Below are 23,970 nucleotides of genomic sequence, written 5' to 3'. Positions count from 1 at the left end.
TGAACGAATGGCTTCAAGGTACAAGGAAGAAGATTCTGACAACATGTCAGGAAGAACTTTGACAGTAAGAGCTGCCTGACAGTGGAATGGACTCCCTTGAGAGGCTGTGGACTCTCCTCCTTTGGAAGTTTTTGAGCAGAGGTAGGGTGGCCATGTCATGTTGGATGGTCACCTGTCATGTATGATTTAGTCGAGATTCCTGCATTGCAGGGGGTGGAGTAGATGGGCCCTTGGGGTCCCTTCCAACTATACAATTCTACGAAAGCCACTGAACATCAGTTGCTAGGGAACAACAATGGAAGAGGGCAATTGCCTTCAGGCTTGCTTGTGAGTTTCCTGGAAGCATCTGTCACTGTGGAAGCAGAATGGCGGGTTAGAATTACTAGACAAACTTTCAGCCTCTCAGCAGGAGTCTTACATCCCTTCTTATATTTTTATCCATTTAAAAAAGCTAATCTCGTGCAAGCATTTCATGTTTTCAGATTGGGACTGCTTCTGGAATGCTGGAATATTTAGCTGTCTGTCAATTTGGGTCCCCTCCCACATCAGTATGATTTCCATCCTATGACCTTGGGCTATAGTACCATTGGCTGTTGACCTGGCACAAATCCTTTAAGAGGCTGCTTCTCTTCTCCAACTCCTTGTATGAAGCGAGTGTAAGCAGGGCATCAATAATTCACAACTAGTGCCTTATTTCCACATCAGCAACAATAATATGTCTCTGTCTTAAGTGTGCGTTTCTTGTCTCCCCTCTTTCTTAGGTAGTGAGGCTGATTTCTTTGGAGAGGTTGTGTTCCCCTTCAGGGCAGAGGAAGAAAGCCTAAAGAAAAAGGAACAACTCCTTACACATACCCCACCCTAAGTTGCTTTCTGGCCTCAGTGCAAGCTGAACCACGTGCCAAGTTCTGAAATAGTTGCTGTAGCTGTTGCAAACTCTTAAGTCTAGGCTGCCGAAATCCAACAAATTATGAGCTTATATTGCAAGTATATCTGTTCAGGATTTCAATGGGAACACTTCCATGTTTAGCACTATGGGAGAGAGCAAAACTCTGACTAAAATAGCAGCAATGGGGTACTTTTTAGCAAGAGTATGTCTCTTGATGCATGAGGGCGCAAAGTTTTGAGTGACGTGGAATGCTTCATTCAGTATGTGTTAGCCTCAAAGCTTTTTAAAACACTTGCATTGCTTGTCTTTTTTTATAGCTTATTCTCTGGGGTAAACGTGGAAATAGCTGCCTTTGCTCTGCATTGCTGGTTGGGGTCATCCTATCCCATTAACAGGAAGTGTTGTTCGACTCTGGCTGCCCAAATGACTGGTAGTATTAATGTCACATTGAAAAGCCCATGGCTTGTAAGTAATACCCTAAATGGGTTTATGTAACAAAAATAGTCCATTGCCCTCATAATTTCAGTTCTAAATATCTACTGCGTGACCCTTAGCACTCGACTACCTGATTTAAGAGTTTCAAGGCCTTATGTGACATCAGGGTACATAAACCAGTTGCAGCCTTCAGCTTTTGTCTTCTTGGGGTGTTAGAAAATAGGAAGGTATCTTATTTAGCTCAATACAGTCATACCTCGGTTTTTGAACAGCTTAGTTCTCGAACGTTTTGGCTCCTGAACGCCGCAAACCTGGAAGTGAGTGTTCTGGTTTGCAAACTATTTTTGGAAGCCGGATGTCCGATGGGGCTTCCGGGGCTTCCAATAGGCTCCAGGAGTTTCCTGCAGCCAATCAGAAGCTGTGCTTTGGTTTCCAAACATTTTGGAAGTCGAACGGACTTCTGGAACAGATTCCGTTACACTTCTGCGGTACAACTCAGTAGGGTATGCACCAGATTGTGCTAATCTCCATGCAAATTGGGATTGAACGCTCCTGCTCACATTGTGATTGTGGGAGGGGAGTATCATTTCCTCCTCCTCACCCCTTCCCCTCCCAACTATGTGTGTTTAATTAGGGTTTTAAAAAATCCCAATTAAACACTAGCCCCACCCACAGATTGATCCGGGACAGAATCTGGGTTGGATTTACCTGGGTTGGCCCAGGTCAAGTAAGGGCTGCTCAAGGCCCCCAGACTGGGCTGCCAGATTGGGTTGGGAAGGGCTGTAAAGGGGTAAAGGGGACCCCTGACCATTAGGTCCAGTCGTGACTGACTCTGGGGTTGCGGTGCTCATCTCGATTTATTGGCCGAGGGAGCCGGCGTTTGTCCACAGACAGCTTCCAGGTCATGAGGCTAGCATGACGAAGCCGCTTCTGGAGAACCAGAGCAGCGCACGGAAACACCGTTTACCTTCCCGCCAGAACAGTACCTATTTATCTACTTGCACTTTGATGTGCTTTTGAACTGCTAGGTTAGCAGGAACAGGGACCGAGCAACGGGAGCTCACCCCGTCGCGGGGGATTCAAACTGCTGACCTTCTGATCGGCAAGTCCTAGGCTCTGTGGTTTAACCCACAGCGCCACCCGCGTCCCTTTGGGGACACAGCCCTATTATCTACGCCGACTGGTAGCAGCACTAGCTAATTTCAGGCAGGATTCTTTCTCAGGCTTACTTGGAGTTGCGACAGATTGTGAGTGGGACCTTTGGCATGTAAAACAAAAGCTCTTCTGTGTCTATGGTGACATTAGACTAGGTTCAGCCTCTGGTTACAGGCAACATTTGCAGCTGTAGGAACCTGGGGTCTCTCTCTGCTGTGCAGATTTTGCCCCCCCCCCCTTAATGTTTCGGTTGGTTGGCATCTGTCTATCTCAGGAGACAGTGCGCCTTTGGGGGTGAAGTCAAAAGGCTGGAAGGTTACATAGTGCTGGTCTTTTCCCAAGCAATTTCCAAAAGAAAATATGCACCACAAAATCAATTAAAATAACACGGATGTGAACCTCCAAAAGGATTAACCAATTCTCAAATTCTGTCTCTTTAATTTGCATCCCAAAGCAAAAGTTTAGGGTTTTGTTTTTTTACAATACCTGCAGCATTGCTATCCAGTCCCTCAGACTGAACATTGTGTTCTGTATCTCTTTCATCTGTAGCCATGGTTTTGCTAAATGTTACTGAAACAAAATTACAGCATGACAAAGTTTACATTGATTAATCGTGGAATTCAGGTTTAACACCATTAGAGTGCAGGCTCGTTTCAGCATTGTCTGATTAACAATGAAATGAACCATACCTTAGCTGGGTTCCCCCCGCCCCAGAAAGGCAATGTGCAAGAAACAATGGCTCCAACTTATTTTAATTACTTTCCCTTTTTTACACAACACGGGAATGGAGATTACTTTTCATAAACAATGATGAGAGTTGTAGTTTTTCTCGTTTATACCGTCATCAGGCAAAACAAATGAGCTTGGGCATGATAAGGTTTGAACTGCATAATTGTTTTTTTCATTACAACTAGTTTATGCCAGCTGCTCACCTCCCCAGGAGCCACGGGGAAGGGAGGGAAACAAAAAAACACCATGCTCTGAAATCTTGACGTTAAAAAAAATGCCACATCAAAAGCCAGCATTAGGAAACCCTGCCTTGGAGGAAACAAGGGAGGAGGACGGCAACTCCTGTGAACTGAGTAAAATATAGGACAGGCATCCCCAAACTTGGCCCTCCAGATGTTTTGAGACTACAACTCCCATCATCCCCAGCTAACAGGACCAGTGGTCAGGGATGATGGGAATTGTAGTCCCAAAACATCTGGAGGGCCAAGTTTGGGGATGCCTGGTCTAGGAGGTGGGGAGTATGGGCAGGTGGGGGAGAAAAGGTAGAAGAGAGAAGGATGAAGGAAAAGGGATGAGAAAGTGATTCAAAAGACAATGTGGTAGGGACAAGGGGGAAATATGGGAGACGGCAGAAGAAGGAAGGAACTGAGAATTAAAGAGGACACAAGGAAGGAAATGATGGTTGCAAAGAGAAAGGAAGGGTGTGGGATGGGGGCAAACAGTGGGAAAGAGAAAATGCTGAAAGAACTACTGAGAAAAGGAATGAGTAAGAATGGGAGAGCGAGAAGGAAGAGGAAGGAAAGTGAAAGGAGGAGTGAAAGTGAAAGACAGGGTTGTTGTTTTTCTTCTCTAGCTCAAACTCTCCAAAGTTAAGGGTCTAGAGCTTGGGGCACTTAAAACTACAAGCTGGAACCGGAAGCATAGCAGTTACCTGCTCTGGGGACAAGTCAAAAGGGCAAGGCTCCCATTTATACCAAGTCTGGCCAATCCAAAGAATTACTGCAGAGATAGCTGTTGCAGACCCCATTCCCTTTTATCCCTGCAGAGAGTGGTAGGGAGTGAACAAAACAGATCACAAAGGGTGTGCTGGATAAAATAGGACTTTAAATTTATTCCCCACCACCCAACTAGTCTGGAGGAAAAATGGTGACAAGGACATTCATGGATCAAAAAGGAAAAGATGACTGTGAAGGAAACATAGAAAATAGATAGCTTTAATAAAGCAGAACTAAATGTAGGCTTTTCGTATTTTGCACCAGACAAAGGAATTAAGACAGAGCAGAAAGTATGCCTGTGTGTGTCTCTGTGTGTGTCTGAAACTATTACCAAAGAGGAAATGGAATAGCAGACTTTAGAGGCTTGAACAGACTAAAGAGGGTGTGTGTGTGTGTGTGTGTGTGTGTGTGTGAGAGAGAGAGAGAGAGAGAGAGAGAGAGAGAAGAAAGAGAGCAATAGTAGATAGGTCATCAAAAAGTAAACCCTTAGCCTGAAACAACATACCAAATAATTAATGGCAACAATGGGTTTCAGCACTATAGCAATATGCAATAATTCAACAGACAGCTGAAAAATAAAAATTATTCAGTGTGCTGTTTCATATCGTGCTGCAGCCAATGAAGGATTCTTAAAAAACCCAGAATTATCTGCATGGTGACATGAAATAAGTATGGTGGTAAAGTAGATGTATAACTCTGGCAATCCGGAGTAAACAGGATATGTTTATCCACTTGGCTCCAAATATTAAGAACTGTAGGTGATTGGGAATCAGCATATATTTGAAGGAATGCAGTAACGCCAACACAACTCGCATACTGATTCAACATGCTCGCAAAGAATTTCCTTCCACCTACAGCAGGAATCTTCTAGTATGCATGGCTTCCAGTCAGACAAAAGCACAAGTTATTTCAGCTGCAAACATAAGTTAATGAAGGAATGGTTTTCCTTGGCACACTGGGAGGCAGTAGCACTGTCAGGGTAGCACTTTGGGGTAGAAACCCAGGACTCTACTCAACACAATGAGTAGGAGAGCTGGCTCACCACACTTTACCAACTGTGTAAAATGATAAACATTACCATCTAAACAACTAAGTTGAGAGTCTAAAAGCTGCCTAACTGTACCACTGGTATGTCTGTGTGTGAGAGAAAGGGAGAATAAATGTCACTTAGGGAAAACTAAAGGGATCAATATCAGTTACTTTATAATATACAAAGGGCCAAAATTAGTCTTCTGCAAAATGTTTTGCTTATATTTCTAAAACTTTACTTGCAGTGCAAAACCCACAGAGTTCAATAGCGCGCGCGCACACACACACACACACTCTACCAACAGAGTTTAGGAGTGCACCTTTGTACTATTTGTAGGGAACATGAATCCACCAATGTCACAGGCCATAATAGTGCCTTCAAGTTAGGAATTCAGTTCGTGAGAAAAAGAGCAAATGTATCACTTCTCACAGTCCCTGCATGATTCCCCAGCCCCTTTCCAGTTCTCCAACCACAGTAATAGTTGTGAGCTTAGGTAAAGGTAAAGGTACCCCTGCCCGTACGGGCCAGTCTTGCCAGACTCTAGGGTTGTGCGCCCATCTCACTCAAGAGGCCGTGGGCCAGCGCTGTCCGAAGACACTTCCGGGTCACGTGGCCAGCGTGACATCGCTGCTCTGGCGAAGCAGAGCCGCACACGGAAACGCCGTTTACCTTCCCGCTGGTAAGCGGTCCCTATTTATCTACTTGCACCCGGAGGTGCTTTCGAACTGCTAGGTTGGCAGGCGCTGGGACCGAACAACGGGAGCGCACCCCGCCGCAGGGATTCGAACCGCCGACCTTTCGATCAGCAAGCCCTAGGCGCTGAGGCTTTTACCCACAGCGCCACCTGCGTCCCAGTTGTGAGCTTACTCTCTCGAAATCACGTTTAACTAGCCACAAAATTAGCTGAAGTAAGCTCCCTTTCCACTGCCATATATATGCTGGCTCTTTGATCATCCCTGAAAGTTTATCTGCTTTAGTATAGAGTACCTAAAAAAGGTAAAGGTAAAGGACCCCTGTCAGTTAAGTCCAGTCGCAGACGACTCTGGGGTTGCGGCACTCATCTCACTGGTGAGCTCCCGTTGCTCGGTCCCTGCTCCTGCCAACCTAGCAGTTCAAAAGCACGTCAAAGTGCAAGTAGATAAATACCTCCAGGGGAAGGTAAACAGTGTTTCCATGCACTGCTTTGGTTCGCCAGAAACGGCTTAGTCATGCTGGCCACATGACCCGGAAGCTGTATGCCGGCTCCCTCGGCCAATAAAGCGAGATGAGCGCTGCAACCCCAGAGTCGGTCACGACTGGACCTAATGGTCAGGGGTCCCTTTACCTTTACCTAAAAAAGGTAAAGGCAAAGGACCCCTGACAGTTAAATCCAGTCACAGACGACTCTGGGGTTGCAGCGCTCATCTCGCTTTACAGGCCAAGGGAGCCGGCATTTGTCCACAGACAGTTTTTCCGGGTCATGTGGCCAGTATGACTAAGCCGCTTCTGGCGCAATGGAACACTGAAACCAGAGCAGTGCATGGAAATGCCATTTACCTTCCCGCTGGAGCAGTACCTATTTATCTACTTGCACTACTTGGGTGTGCTTTCGAACTCCTAGGTTCTCAGAAGCTGGGACCGAGCAATGGGAGCTCACCCCATCGCGGGGATACGAACCGCCGACCTTCTGATCGGCAAGCCCAAGAGGCTCAGTGGTTTAGACCACAGGGCCACCTGCATCCCATAGAGTACCTACCTGGAGTTAAACAAGTAGCATTGCCTTTTTGTTTACCATTGCCCAGCGATTTCAGCCTGCAGCCAGCTTTGTAGTGTCTGTAGCTACAGCTTTCACCGCTCTCCACAGCAAAGTTTGAGCACTTTTTGGTAAATATACACAAAGTGCATGTTTGCTGGATTCTTCATACAGCACTGTCAGGAGGTACCCAAACCTACATTCATAGAATAATAATAATAGCTTAGCTGTCAAAATATCTTTATTTACAATGTATTCCTTACCTTCCCAAAGTTTAATCTTCTTATATACAGGTCTACTCAGGCTTTTCCAAAGTATCAAAACTTTTCATGCACTTCTTCGGTATGCCAATTAATGCTCTTCTTTCCAGCTGTTTAGGAGAAAAAAGCGATAGTGTTTTAGTTTAGGAAGACAGTTCTCTCAGCTGTGTACCTACTATTATATATATATTTACATTGCTAATGTTAAAACACAATCCATAAGTCATCTCATCATCTAACATGATCAAACAAGCCATGACTTGTTTCTCCAAAGCGTGTCTTGTCTGCCATAATGACATTTCCTGGTCATTGACTGTATTAAAGATATTTGATTTGATTTTGCCATAATGACAAACCACAGTGACAAACCTAGGTTTAGGTGTTCAAACCCCCCCCCCCCAGTTTAACTAATCAAACCATAGTTCAGCATAGTATGTGAACCAGGTCAATGGAGATTTAATTCAACAAAATACAGTGGTATCTCGGGTTACATACGCTTCAGGTTAACCTGAGGTACCACTGTACAATCTTGCTAAACGGATCATGGCCTCCCTAAAGAATTCTGAGAATTATAGTTTGGTGAGAGTATTTAATACAAATTCCTGGACTTCTCATAGGAACACAGAAAGCTGCCTCATACTGAGTCAAGACGATTGGTCCACCTAGGTCAACGTTCTTGACATTGATCAGAGGTAGCTCTCTTGAGGTTTCATACAGGGGACATTTCCAGTCCTACCTAGAGAAGCCAGAGATTGGACCTTCTGCATGCAAAGAAGTGCTTTACCTCTGAGCTACAACCCTCCTGCAAACGTCAATGAACTAAGCTGTCAGGGTTCCTTAAAGCAAGGGGACTATTGTTTTAATTACTGGAGTACATTGCATAAATATGCCTGAAGTGTTGGCTTCTATATGACGCACAGATAGCAGCAATAGTTTTTAGTACAAATTAAACAGCCACTAAATGTGAAGGCTGAAAACTCAAACCTCAGCCTACTATGTTGGGACAATGTCCCTGTTTCCCAGTGTCTCTTTCCCTGACACCGATCGCAAAAGCGCTATTCTAACTTTTCTGGCGGAGGTGTCAAGAGTACAGCACTCTGGCAACAAAAAACCTGTTGTAACTGAGAGACGATTCAATTATTTCTCATGCTTCCCTCCAGAGGTAGTGACCCTTTTTGGAGCCTGTCATCACAGGCTATCACGTTTATTTCTATTCTTTTAACCCTGAAGCTTAAACAACTTCTAGTTAGCCAGTTGCCAACCAAAGACAATGCAAGACACCGGAGCCTCATCCAATTCTGGGTGGTTGGGAGTTTCTCTAAATCATTAGGCTATTTCCACATGACTTGGGGCCAAGTACAAGATACATAAGTTACATGCCTACATAGTATTTAGGACTATTTAAGCCATGCCTGTTTCTTCACGAAAACCAGTTGCCAAGTTCCCCCAATCTGCATCAGGACTGCAGGGGGGGGCGGGCAGGAAAAGCTTTCAACCCTTCCCTCTGTGCTCTTTTTCCACCTAAAATGGTCCCTGTTATGTACTGAGCTGAATCCTAGAACAATAGCGTGCAGAATGCAGCAGGAGCCACCCAATCCAGCTCTAGGTGGAAGTGAATCAGCGGCCTGATTGGCCTGCAGGAGCAGCCAATCAGGCTCCTGGATGAAGTGAATCAGTAACCTGATTGGCCTTCAGGAGCAGCCAATCAGGCTTCTGGAGGAGGTTAATCTGCAACCTGATTGTAGCAGCCCGGAATTAGCCAATCACGCGGGGCCCATTGTGTAAATAATGTATATATAGCGAGACATTTTGGGGGAAGTTTCATTCATTGCTACTATGAGCTGAATAAAGAGCATGACATTCACACTCGACTCTGAGTATATTTCAGTCCCTGCGGCAAACAGCAACTTGTGAGAGATGTTCAACAGCAAAACAACACATCAGAAAACTTAACCCACCATGCTGTGTTTCCCTTTCAGATTGTATCCCTCACCAACTGCTTTGTCTTTGGAACGTGACCTGCCCAGTCCCCATGCGGAGTATTTAAATTCCCCACCAATGTAAAATGCAGTTTGGCCCTTAGAAAGCTGGCATCTCTACTCGTGTGATCCGAGACACCTTGTAAATATCTGAAAACGAAGCTGGTTGGTCACTGTAAGAACAGGACGCTGACCTAGATCAGTGTTTCCCAACCTTTTTTGGGCAAAGGCACACTTGTTTCATGAAAAAAATCTCGAGGCACACCACCATGCCAGATGGGGAAAGGTCACTTTTTACTTATGTAAAAAAAAAAAAAAAAAATAGTAACAGCATAGAAGGTAATGGTTAGGCTAGCATCCCTCTTCCAAATATGCTAGGTTTTTAGTTGCAGGGACTGTTCTACATGGGAAAGCATTCAGTTGCTCCGAAGTTTGGGGGGCCGCGGGGGTGGGCGTGCGTCCCAGGAGGCGGAGGCCAGCCCGGGCTGGGAGCCGCGCCGCGGCCCGGGGGCGGTAGGCGGACCGCGGCTCCTAGGATGTGGAAAGGGGACGGCGGCGCAGGGGGAAGAGACCCGCACGGCTAGGGCAGCGCGCAGGGGGAGGGGAGCGGGCCGGAGGCGGGCGAGGGGGGCCGCGATCCCGCGCGCCGCGAACATGGCCTCCTTCCCCGCGGGCCCCGCCGAGCCCCCTGGCCGGGGAGGGCGGCGCACCCCCGCCGCCGGAGGAGAGCAGAGGCAGGAGGAGGAGGACGAAGGCGCTGCCGAGGAGGCGCGCCAACTTCTGCCAACTTCGGCACCCGCCCCGTCGCCGCAGGCTCCTCCCGGCCGAGAGCCAGAGGACGGCGGTGGAGCAGGAGGAGGAGGATCGGGTTTGGCGATGGCTGCTGCGTCCTCTCCAAGCACGGGGCTGGCCTCTGCCGCGCCCGATCCTCTGCGCTCGCCACGCTTCTCGGCGGAGCAGGTCTCGTGCGTGTGCGAGGCGCTGCTCCAGGCGGGCGACCCCGGCCGGCTGGGCCGCTTCCTGGGCTCGCTGCCGCCCGACACCGAGGCGCCGTGCCTGGAGGCGCAGGCGGGCGAGAGCCTGGCCAAGGCGCGTGCGCTGCTGGCCTTCCAGCGCGGCGACTTCGCCGAGCTCTACCGCCTGGTGCAGAGCCGGCGATGGGATGTGGGAGCTCGCTCGCTCGCCCCGCGTGTGCCTATGTGGGGCACGTTACAGCCGCCCGACTCGCCCGCCTCCCTCCCACGGCACACCAGGCAACGTCTCGTGGCACACTAGTGTGCTGCGGAACACCGGTTGGGAAACACTGACCTAGATAGACCTTTGGCCTGAAACAGCAGGTCTCTTCCTATCTTCTAAGGAGGCCACAAAGTGCACCTCAGCACAGTAAAAGCCCTTCCACATCAGTCAAAAAAAGCTGGGGAACTTGTCCAGAATATCCCAATTACTAGAAGAGCCCGAAAGGGAAACATTTCCCTTAGCTATACAGTCAGGACTCGGGACATTAGTTTTACCTCATAAATAGGAGAAGCAAGCAAAAAAAAAAAAAGTGTACAGGGGATGGAAACGTTGGGCCATGGAAGTTCTGTTGCCACTTCACACACTTGAATTAACATGGTGTGGGGAGGGAATTCCCAATAGCATGCCAGGAAAGTGCTTCATCTGGAGAACGCAAGCTTTATTTATTAAAGTGTGTGTGTGTGTGTTATATATATACTAGCTAAAAGGATCCCTTGATGTTTCATAAACCTGAACTGCCTCTGCAGTTAGAGAGAGTAGGGACCTTGTAAATTAATCACTCCTGACTTGCGCCAGTAAGGCTTCTTTCCTTAACAGGTAAGAAACAAAAGCTCTTCACACATTTAACTGTTTCTACTTCCTCCTGCGGTGAAAAGTGGTCCACCGACATGCGGTTATCGCATCAGCAAAAAGGACTCAAAGGCAACACTGCAATATACCCTCCCAGGAGGGTAAAAACTAAGTGGGCCAATATATAGGGTATAGAGAGGTCTCACTATTTGCTATTACTAGTTCAGGAGCCAAAGCAGCATGCAACTAGGGGCCCTTGCAAGCCCCCACCCCCCGACACTATGCTTTAATGTTAAATAAATAAATAAATCTAGTCCTGCTAGTGTTATGTACTGAAGTTCTCACCCTGGGCCAGCAGGGGGATACTGTATGCAAATAAGGGATCAAAAGTGATGTTCAGTGATTGGATAGTTACAGAAAGTTGTTACAGTTACGTTGTACTGGAGCTCTATATAAGCGGGCTGCCTGAACCCTTCAGTTCAGTTCTGTTCTGACCTGTGAACAAACAAGAGCTGTTTGGAGAATCGCTGTGTCGTCTGAGATGTTCAACCCAAAACTTAACACTGGCGACGAAGGTGGGATCGATGGACATCAGAGCACAGCCAGACGCGGCCACCCTCTGAGATGAGCTGAATCACGGAGCTGAAACACTGAGCGAAATCACGGAGCAGAACCAATTCAGAGCTGACCGTTCTGGCTAGAGCACGGTGTTCCATCCAACGAAAGTTATGCAGCTAAATGTGCAGGTATCCTTCTGTACTATTTCTGTGAGATTAGCCAGTCTGGCTGCTCCCACCTTCAAGTGCTTTTAGCCAATGAGTGAAATCAGGGCTTTGAATGATGAGTGGGGTTGTTTGGACATAAGGTGCAAGGAATCCCTGGGATCTGAAAGAGCTGCTATTTTCCTCTCCCCTTTAGTGCACTTTTCTTGCTTCTGCCTTATTTTCTAGTCCTTGGAATCTCAAGGACCTACTAGATTGCCCTTTCTTTCCACAAAGCAACCAGGATGCATTGTTCCTATGGTTGGTTTGTCTGAGGTCAAGTTCAACTCCCTAGAAGTTGTTTTCTGTAAATATTACTACTACACAGTAAGTGTGAGTGGAGGTTAAAAAAATCCCCCCTCCAAAAAAAAAAGCAAAGTACAAAATGTGAAAACTTTGCAAAGAGGCTTAGGCATGTCTCCTCAAATACCGGTACACATTAAGAATTCACTATATAGCTAACTTGCAGTACAGTATGATGGTATAAATCATATACCCAGAGGTATTCTTCTTTTTAGTTTAATAGGACTTGCACCCAAGTAGGTACAAGACTGCAAACTTGGCTTTAGTTTTGTGGTACCTTATATATTGTGATCCTTTCTGGGGGAAGGGAGGCACCATTTAGGAACTTCACCGGCAGCACCTTTAAGTGGCCTTGACTGATGTTTAGAAATATTTACATGCAGATTACTTCAAACACCGACTCCAATACAGTGGTACCCCGGGTTACATACGCTTCAGGTTACATACGCTTCAGGTTACAGACTCCACTAACCCAGAAATAGTGCTTCAGGTTAAGAACTTTGCTTCAGGATGAGAACAGAAATCGTGCTCCGGCGGCACAGCGGCAGCAGGAGGCCCCATTAGCTAAAGTGGTGCTTCAGGTTAAGAACAGTTTCAGGTTGAGAATGGACCTTCGGAATGAATTAAGTACTTAACTCGAGGTACCGCTGTACTAAGGTTTAGCAGTTCAACAGGAACGTTTCACAAAGGCAGTTCATGTTGTGGTAAGCTGATATTTAGCTTTGTATTCGGAGTCTCAAAAGAGAGTGGTTGCAGTTCCAGAATAGCCTACAAGACTCTCACTCAGGCATGCGAAATAACCCCATGAGGAAAGTGAATAGGATAAAGGAGCAAAGCTTAACAAAATCCAATACAGCCCAGACCTAAATACGTAGTGTGAATGCAACTTCATTGAAATGAATAAGGCTTGCTTCCTTTAGCATTTAGGAAAGAGGTATGCGACCTCCCTTTGCCAAAATTGTGTTGCTGTGAGGTTGCTTATGTACACCAAGGCTAAACTTGATCAAAAATTAGCTAATTGGAGTGGTGAATCAAGGGAACTTTAATCAATATGGAAAAGAGGTATATGCAGAATATCCACTAGTTTCGTTTTATAAGTTTTCGTTTTATAAGAGAGTGGGAGGGAATAGGGTAGAGAAAACGTTACAAATGGCACACACAGGCTTTTTTTAAAAACAAAAACAAAACATAAAAATTAAAAGATGTATACTTAATCACTATTCATATTATCTCACTTTCTTCTTTCTCATTACTGCCCAAGTACTCCAAATGACTGGAAACATAGGTAAAATAGAGATATGACAGTATGTACCACAAAAAATTATTGATTTATCTTATAACCTTCAACTCACTTAAGAAACACAAACTGTTTCCAGTCATAGGTGACAACACCTGACTCTGAGTCCCCTTAGCCCACCTGCCTGGCAGATCAAACATAGCTTCTCATGTTGACATTCCGGCATTCCATATTGGCAGCAAATAATTTGTAACATTTCTATAGTGCCTGTTGTAAATCAGTTTTACAAAGGAGTTCTGTGGGCCTTATGAAGTAGTAATTCAACATAAATCATTAAAGAGAGCCAGGCAAATGGCCTATTCTTTCCTTTTATAATCAGAGGAGCATGACAGAAATACTCTCCGCACTGAGTAATTGGAAGAAAAAACCTTTTGGTAGGTAGTGCTCTAGACCACTGGTCCGTGGCAGGCACACATTCATCCTTCTGTTATAGCAGATGGAAGATGCTTTGCAGCATATTCCTAATTTCAGTCTTGTCAGCCCATGATCCATTACAGCACAGAGTTGCTAAAGTCTTCTACTGTGTTGTGGAGTCTCTCTCTCTCTCTCTCTCTCTCTCTCTCTCTCTCTCTCTCCAGAGAACAAACTGTGATCCGTAGCACAGTAATTAAACATGCCGTTTGCCTGGTCTGACCTTCACAAAGTATTGCAATAAAGTCATTCACCCAGGGACAATAATTTGATTAAGCTGATGGAGTAACGGATTCATCACTACCATTGGCAGAAAGGTGAATGAGTATATGATCACATAGTCTGGCTTACAGGACAGTTCTGCAAAGTTTTCTGATCAATTGTTGATGGAGGTTGCTCTGCAGTAATGCTACATACTTATCCTAAAATAGTTATTCTATTTTATTTACACACAGAAAAAGCTCTATCCTACAGATTAAAGAATCTGTTTTGTTTCAGTTTATATAGATAAATCAGAAGTGTGCATCAAAGACTAAACAGGGTCAGGGGAAAATCCAAAGAGTTGCTTGGACTCACAGAAGAAGCTTCCACTTGACCAGAGTAATTTTTGCTATTCTTTCTTTGAACAATGCGAGCAAATGGCATATAAGATAAAACACTGCTTTTTAACCTTCCCTTAATTTCCAAAGAAGTTTGCCATGTAATAAAGATGACAGCTATTCAAGAAAACCAACTCTAACCCCACCCCAAGCTTCATTATTTCTTTGGCTAGTGAATGGGGATAGTAACACGAGGAGAAAAATATTGTAATATGGAGACATCTAGAGAAGGAATTCTCCAACCCTCATTTTTCTACACTACTATGGAGAAAAAGGCCTAATTGACACATCTATGTAGTACTCTGGTAGGAAAACAGTCATGAGTTGAAACAACGGTAAAACGTATTATGAAGTATGATCCAACCACTGTTAAGCATCTTTGCATTTCCAAGAAGAGAGATTTCAAGTGCGCACTTACTGCTTAACTTGGTTAGATCATTTCTCTTGCGTGTTTTGTCATCCACAGTCTATGTGTGTTGAATCAACAGGCACTGAGGTCAGTGGTAACTATGAAAGCTTGTATTGTACGTAAACAGAAGTTGGGCAGGACTTCAAAATGACTGATGGATTGCAACTGGCAAGCTAGTTACAGCACCTTGATAGATGTTCCTGCTTGCCTGGCAACAACACACATACTTTTTTTTGTAACACCAAAGATGTTTGTATTTTCCCAGACTTTTAAATATATGAATGAATGTTTCGTATGCTATTTATATGTTGTATTTTTATTTTATCTTGTTTTTGTAAACTACCCTTGAAGGTATACTTTAAGGCACTATAGATAATAATAAAAAATCCACACCACTTTGAAAACCTTTGGAAGTATCCTAGGTACCTTACCCTATAATTCAACTGGGGGAAAAACAAAAGAAAATCAACATTCATCCTTTTTGCTATTCAGGGCTGTGTCTTTCTTGACCCAATAGATCTGGATGCAGACAGAGCCAAGCAGATGATAAACATCTCTGCCATCCGTAGCTTTTCAATTTGCATATCCGTTTTCCTCATGAACCATCAGTTATTCCAAAGAGAGAAAGGGAGGTGGAAGTAAAAGGCCATTGAATATTTTTTACAGCCTTGTAAAGCAAGCAATTTTTCATTTTAATTATATGAGGAACTCATTAACGCTGTCTACGGCTCAGATGATTTAGTGGGTATGAACTGGACGTGTTTCCGCATGGTCTGAAATCTAAATGTTAACTGGAGAAACGCATGTATTTATTTCTAGACAATTGCTATTTGACAACTCCTGGCCTGCAAAAATCAATATGTCTGGTATTAAAAGCAACGCTTACTGGGGTGTTTTCAGGCACAAGCATTAAAAGTTGTTATATAAAACTGATGCAGCCCCCCCCCCAAACAGTTCAAGCAACAGACTGGGAGAGATTGGCGAGTTTAGGAGCTGTTTCGGCATAATGTAAGTTGAACAGCAGTTGCAGTATGGTTGTTGCACGTCAAGGCCCTGCACCCCCCCCCGATGAATAAAACACGTGGATGCAAGTATTTTAGGTTAATGGGCTAATAAAGGCCACAGCTTTATTGGTTACAGAATGTGAGTGGTATTGGCTTTAGGAACTGGACCCGAACCGACTATATCGGAAGCCCGTCTGTCATGCAGGAAGTCTAACAAGGGTTAACCACCAGTAGGGGGAGCCCTGTTGATGTACATCAACTCGGAGCTCCCCCCCCCCCCCCCCGGGTCACCTGACAGGTCGTCCCATGGCCCTAGCCTCCACCCGGGCTTCCAAAAGGAACCACGACCCCCGGATCCCTTTAACACAGCGGTTCACAACCTGTGGGTCCCCAGATGTTGTTGGACCACAACTCCCATCATCCCTGAGCTCTGGCCTTGCTAGCTGGGGTGATGGGAGTAGTAGTTCAACAACATCTGGGGACCCTCAGGTTGAGAAAGGCTGCTTTAACGGAATACCCTTAAAGAGGAGGCGTAGGTGATGGCCACAACCTCCCCTCCCATAAACCAAGATTTTCCAGTGCCTAACTGCCAAACCTTACAAAGTTGTGACAATTTGCTACGAGGTAGGCGAAAATCAAGTGGCTGGTGTCAATCTGCCAAGTGGAAAAATTCCTACCAGGCTCCTTCAACGGGCGACCAACCAAAGTCCATAGCAAGGTCAAGGTGACGAACACAAGAAGGGTGGGAGATCCATGGAAGCCGGGAGCAGAAGGAAGAACTCCTGGCAAACCACGCCCCCCCCCCAGCCAGCCGTATTGGCTGGCGGTCGTGACGCGGGCTGGGAGTCCCCTGTGACGCGGGGGACAAGCTGAGGGTGGGAAAGTGCGAGGTCTGCATGCAACCCCGCCCCTCTCTGAAGAGGAGCAGCTCTGTCATTCAATTTTTAAAAAATGACAGTACCTGTGTTGAGCTACTATTATTGGAGTCAACATCCACTCTGGTGGATCATTGGCAGAGTTTGTTAAGCAGATTTAAAGCAGCTATGATTGTGTATACAAACAGGATGAGAAAACAGATTATTCCACACAGAAAGAATATTAATTGAAGAAAACAAGGCTCATTTTAATGTTTCAATGTTGTATTTTAATCTTGTTCTTAAGTTGTATTCATTCAACTTGTTTTTATTATTGCTTGTTAGCTGCCCTGAGCCTGGCCTTGGCTGGGGAGGGCGGGGTATAAATAAAATTATTATTATTTATTATTATTGTTATTTCTTGGAAATAATTGTGGCTTTTATGCCCTGCCGTTTTCAACACCCTGCAGGAGGATTCCATCCAGTGTGGCTATGCACTTTCTGCCTACCAATGTGTATTTTTATATAGGTACATGCATTCTTTTGACAGGAAAAAAACGAGCCAACCAAGGAATGCCTGAAGCATGAAGAACAGCCCTATGCAGATGATTAACATCTGGGTACAACACATAGGAGGAGTGAGAGCATAACTTGCTTACCAGGAAGCAAGACCTGTTTTGCTCAGGTGTTTTTACTTCTGGGTAACGTTTAGTATTAGGAACTGCAAAAATACTTTTTATGACCAGAGAAAACCTAACCTGAAAAATAAACAATAAATGAATATACACCGAGACGGAAAAGCTAACTGAAATTAAATAGGAAGCTCATCAGATGAAAAAATTTTCCATTGTAATCTAACTCTAGCCCACACAGCGTAACCTAGATTTCGACTGACTATTCCCACCCCAATAAGTGCAGTATTCAGAATATGATTAAAAGAATAACTGAGTAAGAGAAAGTAAACATGACATTTTGGTGCCTGGCATCTACCAGGTAGAAGTGAAGTTTTAATATTAAAGTGAATTCCCCTGAGCAGATGAAAAAAATTATTGCATTCCGCATACATTTCTTTATCTATCACTGCTACTGTTTGCATTAAGAACCGACGGTGTGCTGTGCATCACTGGTTTTTATGGATCAAAATTACAGCATCTCATAGAGTTGTAGAAAGAATAAAGATACCTTTAGTGCACTCTGGTTACGACACATAATTTCGTTTTGGACAGCACGCTATTGATTTCCATTTTTACGCAATGCAATGAACCTCTATTTGAAGGCTGCCAAATTTATCAAGAACTGATCTGCAACACAACAGAAATAGAATCATCACTGCCTTGGAGAGTGGCAGCCTGGATCATCATCCTGTACACAGTTTGATAAAACCCATTTGTTGCCGTTTAAGACACAGGTGGATAACCTGTGGCTTGTACATAGTCCTTAGCCATTCTAGGTGTGGCCTACCCAGCCCTGAGATGTCCTACTCACCTTTGCCCACTGCCCAGTGGAGCAGCACAGAGACAGCCATTTTGAATGCAACAACAACAACTTTACTATTTGTACCCTGCCTGTCTCACTGGGTTGCCCCAGGCACTCTGGGTGGCTTCCAATAGAATATAAAAACACTTTCCATCTGTGTTCCAGATCACAAGCAATTATTTCTCAGGAGCAGCTATGTAACTGACTAGTATTTCAAAGTATTAAAAGTATCAACAAGATTTTTAAAAATGTGTTGGTTCTTGCAATTTTATCTCAAATGCATCCAATATTGGGTACTTGCAACGAATTTTCCACTATTCCTGAAATCACTTTGGTCCACCCATGAAATCCTGAAATGGTGCTTGTCAATTCCAAATGTCACAGTGCAAGGCAGTCAAGGAAGACAGTTTAATAACATACAACGAAACATAAAATCTACCCTTTTGGATGAGAAGATCCTCAACATTTATATTTTCCAGACCATCACAACAGGGAAGTGGTGAGGGAAGCAACTGCTGAAATGTTTAGGTGTGTTCCTATTTTCCTGAAAAACTATCTTCATTTTTGTTACTGCAGTCATCTGATTCTGTTGAATATTAATAGTCATTAAAAAATATACATTCTGGCAACATCAAATTCTGTCCCTTCTCAATGGGGCATTAATTTATGCAGCCAGTTGATTTTGGACATGTCCCAGATGGGAATTCCACTGTCAGTTGCACATGCCTACAGCAAAAATTGTTGTTATGTTCTGATCTCCAATGAACTCCAGTGAAAATGTTGCTGAATGTTTTGTTTATTGCTTACTACCCTAAAGGGAGGACCAACAGTCTAGGGCAGAGCTACCCATTAGATGTAGCTCTGATTCGTGTGTGTGTGTGTGTGTGTGTGTGTGTGTGTAGAATTGATATTCTGGCAGGAAAACATTCTCAAGTGGCATTTAAAAACCCAGTATTGTTTGTGTGTGTGTACGTACATGCATGGTACAAAATGGCCATTGCTATCTTGATCCACAAGCTCAGAAAAACTGGCAGAGCTAAAGGTTATGAGAGGAAAAATGGAGTGCCTAACCTCAAGTTTCCCTTGTAACTACAGTGGTACCTCAGGTTAAGTACTTACAGTGGTGCCCCGCAAGACAAATGCCTCACAAGACGAAAAACTCGCTAGACGAAAGGGTTTTCCGTTTTTGCGTTGCTTCGCTAGACGAATTTCCCTATGGGCTTGCTTCGCAAGACGAAAACGTCTTGCGCTTTTTTAAAAAAGCCACTTGAAGAGGCGCAGTTGCGACGGACCGTGCTTCGCAAGACGAAAAACATCGCAAGACAAAAAGTCTCGCGGAACGAATTCTTTTCGTCTTGTGAGGCACCACTGTAATTCGTTCCGGAGGTCCGTTCTTAACCTGAAACTGTTCTTAACCTGAAGCACCACTTTAGCTAATGGGGCCTCCTGCTGCCGCCACACCACCGGAGCATGATTTCTGTTCTCATCCTGAAGCAAAGTACTTAACCCAAGGTACTATTTCTGGGTTAGCGGAGTCTGTAACCTGAAGCGTATGTAACCCGAGGTACCACTGTATAATGCAAAGCCAGATGTAACCTTCTCTGCTTACTGATGAGTAGGAAACAATAAACAGTGTTACTAAGGAACTAGTGAGGAGTACCCAGTGCTGCCTGGGAATTTGTAGAAACCAAAAAATACTGTGATCTTTAAGTGGATAGCGCAATTTGCGAGTCTGGACCTGTCACCCCCCAAACTGGGCAAAGCCATGCCAAAGTAGCATTTTGGTCCACCATGTTGATTCAAAATTACACCTGCCACACAAACTTTGACAGAGACCTCCATCCCACCTTGGGAAGCATCATGCCGAGTTTGACAACAATATCTCGAGATGCAGCACAGAACTTATGCCAGAAAACAAAGTAATACCAAAGTGATGTTTGGGTGCACCATCTGGATTCAAAAAAGCAACCGACATCCAAACAGTGGCAGAGTCTGCCACCCTTGCCTTGGGAGCTCTCGTGTCAACTGCTATAATGCTGGAACCTTTTGTCCAATGTGGGGCTCAAACACACAACCCTAGATTAAGAGTCTCATGCTCTAGAGGCAGCCAAACCTATAGAGAAAGGACAGACAGGTGTATGGACAAAATCCTTTCTAACATACATGACTAAGTACAACAGGTTTTCTCTCCTTTCGCTTCCTTCTTGATCTGGTTTCTAGCTTAAGGTGTGCTTAAAGATATAGCCAGATCCTTACAGCAGGTGTGTTGCTTAATTGCTTCCTCCTCTGCTGATTCTCCATCACAAAGTTCCCTCTATAGTTTTCAAGGTTTTTATTCCTCTCCATGCTGCAAAACCCAAAGCGATGGTCTGTGGCAGAATCAGCAGAATTGGCAGGGGTTAAACACTCCTTTCTCCTGCCAACCAGACCACCTGTGTATTTCCTACTTCATGTTAACTTTCTTCTTTTCTTTTAGTAGATTTGGGAACACATGGTTGGTAAGATAACATTTCAACCTGCCACACAAAGATTTAAACTAATTTAGGGCTACTGACTTCAATACAATGACGTACTTCAGTCTGTGGATTGCAGATTAGGTTGTAAGAGAGAGATATCTCTTCTTGCAGTCTAAAGGTTGCTGCTTTAAAAAAATTAATATTCATGAGTATTCTGTGCTCTTGTTAAGACCACACACCTATTTTATATGCTTCACCCATGCTTGGGAGTAAGGTATTCTGCATGAGTTTCCCATGAGAACTTGGTGTTAAAATGGGATCCACTATGAACATTACTACAGGTGTGAATAAAGATTGGTACATTATTTATTAAATTCAAACCAGGTGAATTATAAACAAAATCCATTTTCCTAGAACACCCAGTGACTACAGCTGTTACTTATGAATCACTAGTTGCAAGTTATCAGATTGTACCTGTCAGCACTTGTCAAATACCTTTCCTGACAGCAGAAATCAAGACTGTGTCATAAGAAAAAAATTCATTACAAGGTGAGGTGCCAATCCTCTGGATTCATTGTGGGGGTGGTAGTTTAAATAAAGGCTAGTTCTGTTCTTGGTTGGTCCAAACATTGAGAAAATGGTGGTGAAGGGAGAGAAGACTGGGGCATTTTTTGGGCGGAAAATTTCTACTGGACCTTAGACAGACTTTGCATGTGCTATGCTGCCATGCCTTTGCTGCTGTGGGTATGGAAACACTGTAAATCAGTTTTAATGTATCGTAAATATTGGGTTTTAATGTAATTGTGTTTTGATATTCTTGTTGCACACTGCCCTGGCGTATATTTCTTAAATGGAGGGCAGTATATAAATGAGTTAAATAAATAATAGCAATTAATGTTAAGCACATAAAAATAACATGGTTCTGCTTCCCAGGAATCTCAGCTTTCACTTTTTAAAGGACAAGTTAACTCAGGGTTCCTACATGCCATAGCTATTGTTTTCCCTACATTACCCCAACATACGAGATCTGAATCAGGAATTCAGAATTGGTTTGATCCAGCTACATATTCTGACCAATGCATTTTTGTTCTGTGAAGCTTGTGTCATTTCAATGTGTGTGTGTGTGTGTGTGTATATATTTTCTCCCACATAATTCTGAATTTAGAAAATTATAATGGTGGTTTCTTACAGATTAAAAATAGCCTTTTCGCTAATAATGGTACAGATCAAACTTACAGTGGTACCTCGCAAGACGAATGCCTCGCAAGACGAAAAACGCGCAAGATGAAAGAGTTTTCCGTTTTTTGAGTCGTTCCGCAAGACGAATTTCCCTATGGGCTTGCTTTGCAAGACGAAACGTCTTGCGAGTTCTTGCGAGTTTGTTTCCTTTTTCTTAAAGCCGCTAAGCCGCTAATAGCCGCTAAGCCGCTAATAGCTGCTAAGCCGCTAATAGCCATGCTTCGCAAGACGAAAAAACTGCAAGACGAAGAGACTCGCGGAACGGATTAATTTCGTCTTGCGAGGCACCACTGTAGTTGAAAGATAAGCCATATGAAAGAGCGCCAACCAAAAATTGCATCTTTCCTTAGGTCTTTTTAAAGTTCATTTCGGATGACAGAATTGCAGTATGTTATTGAAGTGTATGTCCTTCCTTAAATGAACAATTTTTTAAAACAAAAAAAAACCCTGCAGTGAAGACTTCTAGCAACTAGCAAGAGACAAGAAGGCAGCATTAGTTTCCCTATCTCCCATGAGACTGGATGAAAATCCTAACAATGGAGTGGTACCCATGTGCTGAGTCAGGCAGTTCGCTCCTGCTTTGTATCACATACAGACCAACAGCATCTCTTTCATCCCTTGTGGAATGATGCAAAGGGCTAAACCAACCAGTGCAGCTTCACTGTCACATCTGAGTGCCTATGGAAAGGACTACCAATGAGGGAATGTACACAAATACCTGAGGGTAGCACATGAAAATGAGCACTCACCCCTTCCTTTGTGGGCACCCTTTGCGGGACCGCACACAGCACCTCTGGCCACGTGGGGCCCACCAGCTGGTTGGGCTGGCCCCCTCCCTGTGCTAGTCATTGGGGGTTCCCACCAAACCCCAGTTAACCTATCAGCCCCTTTGGGAGGCGTGGCCAGTTGCATAAATAGGAGGCGGAGCCGGCAGCAAATCAGGGTAACACATGAAAATGCTGATGGAGATTGGTTGAAGGAAAATGACTAGGGATATCTTGTAGCAAGTTCCCGCCCCCCATGAAGGACTAAATGGGTTTTCTTGCGCCCCAACAAAACAAAACAAGGCTGCAGTCGCATGCTTTCCTGGGAGGAAACCCAAATGAACTCAGTGACACATACTTCTGAGTAGACCTGCACAGGAACATGGAAATCTAAAAGTTTGGAATAGACTTGGAGAAGCATTGTGGCCAGGCTTGAGTCTTCTCAAAATGCAGGCAACTCCAGAAAATACATAAATGATAAATGCTGTACCTAAAAACAAAAAAGGCTAGGTACACATGAGCAGCTTGAATTGCAGTGAGGTAATTTACCACCACCACCAAATGTCCCACCACCACCAAATGTCCCACCTGCCTTCACTGAATTAAATTGCCAGTCCACTGTGCAGTGGTGAAAAACTCAACAGATATCGAGGTGGGAAAAGCTGCAGCAAAGAGTCAGGGTGTTGTAACACTTTCCCTAGGAGAAAAAGGCTAAAACGCATTTGACTTTTTTAGTTGGGTATGAGGACATGAGTAAGTTAAGGACATGAACAAGGTTTGCATTTTAACCTGTATTTTAAATTGCCCCCATTATGTTTTTACTGTAATTTTACTGGTGTTAGCCGCCCTGAGCCCACCTTTGGCCAGGGCAGGCGGGGTATAAATAAAATTTATTATTATTATAAAATTATGCACCTTGCACAGAAACAAAGAACTTGTTTCACATAATAACAACCACTCCGGACACCCAGTGAAGTTAATGGCCTGTAGATTTAAGACAGAAAACACTTCTTCACACAACACATAACTAATTTACAAAATTTATAGATGACCTCTGAAGAGAATTAGGACAAATTAATGGAGATAGCCAAAACCAGCACACATTTTCTGAGGCAATATGCTATTCAATGCCAGTTTCTGGGGCCAATCGTGGATATTCTGTGGATATTCAGAACTTATATTTCTGATGAGGCTAAAATGGAATTACACCCACCCCCAATGTATGCCACACTGAAGGGCAGGATACAAATGGGGGCAAATAAAGAGCTCTAGGCAGGAACCGGGCTTTATAGTTTTGCATAGCAAATGAAAAACAGGAAATGTTCCCACCTCATGGCACTTGGAGCACCGTGAAATTACAGCCATCCCCTGCCCTTTATGCTCTAAAACT

General features: G+C 44.4%; 1 protein-coding gene across 4 annotated transcripts in view; it reads right to left on the bottom strand.

Moving 5' to 3' along the window:
• Nucleotides 1-23,970, bottom strand: part of CRACD (capping protein inhibiting regulator of actin dynamics) — a 116,551-nt gene that overhangs the window by 68,784 nt on the left and 23,797 nt on the right. For all 4 annotated transcript variants that reach the window (XM_083459730.1, XM_083459731.1, XM_083459729.1 and 1 more), the window contains one exon: nucleotides 7,226-7,332. The gene's annotated coding sequence lies outside the window, so the exon portion shown is untranslated. The remainder of the gene's footprint in view (nucleotides 1-7,225; nucleotides 7,333-23,970) is intronic.

This window comes from Podarcis liolepis (genome assembly GCF_965112155.1).
Source record: "Podarcis liolepis genome assembly, chromosome: 9".
NCBI lineage: Eukaryota > Metazoa > Chordata > Lepidosauria > Squamata > Lacertidae > Podarcis > Podarcis liolepis.
The sequence above is the reverse complement of the archived record's forward strand: the minus strand, read 5'-3'. Positions and strand labels throughout refer to the sequence as shown.